Source organism: Coenobita brevimanus, chromosome 50 (assembly GCF_032717465.1).
Source record: "Coenobita brevimanus isolate Jiangsu-jjx chromosome 50, ASM3271746v2, whole genome shotgun sequence".
NCBI classification, from domain to species: domain Eukaryota; kingdom Metazoa; phylum Arthropoda; class Malacostraca; order Decapoda; family Coenobitidae; genus Coenobita; species Coenobita brevimanus.
Window position 1 is genome coordinate 28,654,221 of NC_137003.1, and position 5,103 is coordinate 28,659,323.

Consider the following 5,103-nt stretch of genomic DNA (forward strand, 5'->3'; position numbering starts at 1 on the left):
ATTCCAGTGGATCTTGTCAACATTATCCTGATTATGCTTTTTGAGTAGGAAAGCTTCAGGAACTGGGATGTTGTATAATCTGTATGAACTCCGGGCATTCTTCCGCACACTGCAAGACAAAATTAAATCTTTGTTTTAAATGCAAAAAGAATCATCATCATAGTGCTTTATGTGCAAGGATGAAAAATGAGGTTCCTAAACCTGCAAGCGTCAATATGACAATTGCAAAGGGGAATACTCCAGTAGTAATGCCAGCTGCAGTTCCAATAGCAGATGTGAAGGTATTGATTGAGAATAGAAACCTATTAGCATGTACCGTTTTTGATACGGGTGAGCAGAAAACCTTTATTTCTGCAGTCATTGTGAAGAAATTATAGTTACCTATTATTGGCAAGGTTAATGTAGCCAATACAGGAATCTTAACAACTAAGAAAGCTCAGTCTTTTGATTTAGTTAGACCTGTAATACAATTAGGCAGTCATAAATGCCGTATAACAGCAGCTATACTGGATAATATGGAGACAAGCATATATATAAAAGGACTGAAGGAAGCCTATGATCATCTACAAAGCTCAGGGATAAAGTTGGCTAACGGAATGTGGAATCAGATACTGTGGGTCCCATCAAAATGATAATTGGTTCTGATTATTGTGGAAGATTCCTACATAGGACTTTCAAGAAGAATAAGGTACAGTTATTCAAGAGTCCAGGAGGTAACCTTATTTTGGGTCAGTTGCCTTTTCCAAAATAAGTTAAAAAGGAGATGCCAAACTAGTAGACTCAGTCGTTGTTACCCTCACACAGTCATTGATGTTAGCCAGAATGGGTGCAGAACTAGAACCTACTCAGATAAATGACTTGTTGGATGAAAATACTGAACCTGTACACAAATTATGGGACCTAGACAGTTTAGGAATACACTCTGAGGAACCAACCCCTGAAGATTAAATAACTTTGGCTTTGTATAATCAGTCTGTGGAATTTAAGGATGGACAGTACTGGGTAGGATTACCATGAAAACTAAACCATTCGGAGTTACCAACAAATTACCAAGCAGCTAAGGCTCAGTTAAAATTAATGCTTTTCTAAGAAAGCTGAGAGATAAACCAGAACATCTAACCATATATGATAATATTATAAAAGATCCATTTACTGAAGAATAAATTTATAGAAGAGATACAATTCCCTGTTAACCACAAAGAAGGACATTACTTACCACATCATGCTGTAAGTAGAGATTCAGTAACTACTCAAATAAGGATAGTATTCAACTGTAGTAGTAAAGCGTCCAAGGGATCAGCTAACTTGAACGATTGCCTACACGCTGGACCTACGCTAACAGAGAAGTTAGGGAATGCTTTACGAAGATTTAGAGAGAAACCTTATGCTTATACAGCAAACATTAGTAAGGCTTTTCTCAGAATAGGACTAAGAGAGGAGGACAGGAAATTTACAAAATTCCTCTGGCCTCATGATCCTCAAAATGAGGATAGTCCATTGAAAACTTATTGTTTCTGATCGGTGCTCCTTGGGTCTTCTGCTAGTCCTTTCCTACTTTGCAACACTTTAAAGCATCATTCTGAAAATGCCAAATGCCCAGAAATAGGGCAGGCTTTTTACATGGATAATTTACAAGGTGTTGCTGATACAGAGTTGGAAACTTTGAAGGCTTATGAAGTAGCTAATTCCGAATGTGGGAGGACAAATTTGCCGTTACAGAGCTGGAATTCAAAATCACCATTTGTGAGGAATGAAATACGAGAGGACTATCCAAACGATGACTTAATGAAGGGTACGAACTATACTGTAGCCTACATGGTAGCACTGATGCTTCGGTTTTGAGACATGCCACTTCTTGGCTTCTGAGAATTTTCTACTGTATTTTCTGGGAAGGCGAGTAGGGTCATGCAGAAGGTCGACGAAACACCTTACTGTAGATGTTGGTCTTTTATTTAAGTACTGCTTCTCCATACATGCTAGATGACAACTGGGAGACTGGGCTTAGTCCAGACATGGACAAGGCTTGAAAGATGCTTAGAAACCAGACAGTGGTCATGCTGAACCCAGTGTCAGAAGTAAAATACTCTGCCAGAACTTGGTTAAAGTCCACTTCCAGATTTATATTCGGACTAGCACCAAGACTCACTCCTAAATTTGCTCCAAAACTTCTTCCAAGACTTACTCCCCTGAAAGTGTTAGAACTTTCAGGTAGTTTCAAGCAAAATATTAAGATAAGACTATTACACATTCATGTGAAAAAATAAATCTTTTCATATGAATATTTCAAGGAATTAGATAATGCAGCTGCTCTTTGATCACCCTAACCATAGGTGTTAGGGCGATACTGCACAGGATAAGAATTCGTCACCTTACTTCATAATTACATAATAGTTTTTAGTATCATGGTGGTGTATGTGACTGGCTGGCCATATTCCAGGGCGTCAAACTGCTGACAGCTGTTTCTACCTCTCCTCACACTCAGCTGCTCTGTACTCCTCTCATATCTAACAATTTCCAAGGCAGATTTCACTTTCAAAACATTACTAACAGAGGTACAATACTGTTAAGCAGTGAGATTTGCCAGTTAGGCAATGAAGAAGCTTCTCAATGTTTCCCAGTGTTTACTGTAGGTTCCGGTATGAGTCAGAGTTGCCATTTTGCCTGCTATTTGTGAGCATAGTTGTTTCTTAATTTATGCATAAATTTTTGTGCTATCATTCTTTACGATGTTTTTTTATGTGATTGCTTGTTAAATTATGTAGTTTCATTTAAGTTTGTATACTAAATAATTTATGGTGTTATGTACTGTAAGAAAGCTCTGGCATGTTTTGGTTGTCTCCGAGTTGGAAACTGTGCTGTCTCTCTGGAATACTCCAGAACTGTGGAAAAATGTAGAAGTTTCTAGAGTAATGCAAGCTTATGGAAGGATGAGGAAGAGAATAGAGCAATTCAGTCGGTTTTCAGGTCAGGTTGAGTGTAGTGCAGTGTCAGTGCTTATGAAAACAGTGAAGTGTTATTGAAGTTGGTACTGTATATCATCAGTACTTGTGAAAATGGTGAAGTGTTGTCAAGCATTAACCCACTGCGTCCCGTTGACGTATATATACGTCTGAACGTTTTGTCACTGTGAGTCCTGTTGATGTATATAAACGCACCACAATTGCTAGGTCTGTCATTTGCCCATTTTTCAAATTTTGTGCGTGATTTTGGTACGTGTACATGAAACACCTTCCTCTACAAGATGCCAGGCAGGGACAATGCCTTACCCTACATGACCTCACCCCTCCCACACGCCACTGACTTGGTAATTCACTTGTTACCAGTGACTTGGCCAGTAATGACATGTCTTCTCATGGTACGAAATACAAGGCCAGAGTGATTCCCCAATTGATGACAATGCTGATGACAAAGGTTATGTAGCATTAGAGGAAGAAACAGTCAAAAATGATAATCAGGTAATGTCGCCAAAAAAGGTCAGGTATGTTGATGTGTTTTGTGAGTGAAACAATGCTTATATTGCCCATATTACTGTGTGAAAACCAATATACTCTCGTACAAAATATACATTCATACCAAATAAATAAATTAATACCGTTTTTGAGTGGTGTGGAATAGTTACCCTCCCAAAGAACTCGTTTTCTTTAGAGCCAGCCTGATAGAAAACCAAGTAAGATAAGGGGTAATGCTACCTTTATCCCGTACTTTAAACCTCAGGTGAGTGATTTCTCTATGAATTTTCAATGTTTCTCGCCAAAAGTGGAGGTTTGAGCCAAATTTTTTTTTTCCAAAATTGGTTTGGATTGCGGGGAGTCAGTGGTGGAAAATCAGTCGGGACGGGGCGGGTTTAGTGTAATTGCAATTAGCAGAGTTTGTATAGCTCCAGTGCTTGTGGGAATGGTGAAGTGAAGTTGAAACATATTGTGTAATCATTTGGAAAATAAAGACAGTGAACTTAAGAAGCCAGTATTTATTCATAACGCCTCAGCTGATCTTGTGTACTGTACACTTAACCCTCTCGCACTCTTTCAACGCATCCTGAGTCCAACCACTTCTAAGTACTGAGTGACCGTGTCTCACTGGCCCAGACCTCAAACTCCCCACACTCCTCACTCAGCAATTCGTGCGGTATCAGAAACTGATTTCAGTCATTTCATTCCCCTGCCCTTATTATAACTGTATTGTTTTGAGACTGGTTTATGTTATAAAATAAAGAATGATCTTCCTAATGAATGAAAAAAAAAAAAAAAGGAATTACCATATTGTATCATTCACTTAATTATTCAATGCTCATTTACTCACAGACCTAAAAACACTTCGGCACTGAGTACTGAATAATGTAGTGCATTTATCTACAATCCATTTAATAAAAAAATGACACTTTTAGCTATACTAGAAATTTTTTTATGGTATACGGAATAACAATAGTCGTTCATCACGCATGGCTGCTTTGAGTGAACTGTTTCCTGTCATTTCATTCTCGCCTGCCCAGACCTCATGCTCCCCACATTCCTCACTCAGTTATTTGTGCGGCATCGAAAAATGATTACAATCATTTCATTCCCCTGCCCTAATTTTTAACTGTATTGTTATGAAACTGATGCATGTTACAAATGAATAAATTATCTTCCTCATGGATGAAAATAATTTATTCATTCATTCATTGCCAGACGCCATATATCCCAAACGGGGTGGCCAAGGGCTTAGAGTTAATTGTTTTACAGGGAGGGGCACTAATCCTCCACCAACCCCACTTGACACGTAGGAAGAAATTAAGCCAACAGCATCTGGTGTTCCCAGGCGGTCACCCATCCAAGTACTAACCAGACCCAACGTTGCTTAACTTCGCTGATCGGACGGGAAGCGGTGTACTCAATGTGGTATGGCCGTTGGCATGAAAATAATAAGAAAAGATATTAAAACACCATACTTTATCGTTCAGTAATGTATTCATTTACCCACTGACATACATACAATACTCACACACTGTATTTTTTTCACAACAACAAATTGTTGTGAAAAAATACAGCTTGTGTGAGTACTGTATATGTGAGAAATATTTAAATTATACAAGTCGGTATCCTCAGTTGGTCACCAAGATGCAAG

The 5,103-nt window shown here is 38.6% G+C and overlaps 1 non-coding gene across 1 annotated transcript; it reads right to left on the reverse strand.

Moving 5' to 3' along the window:
• Positions 1-4,772: 4,772 nt before the first annotated feature.
• LOC145399903 (5S ribosomal RNA) lies at positions 4,773-4,891 on the reverse strand. The gene has a single exon (XR_013897350.1). It is a non-coding gene; the product is annotated as a 5S ribosomal RNA (ribosomal RNA).
• Positions 4,892-5,103: the final 212 nt, after the last annotated feature.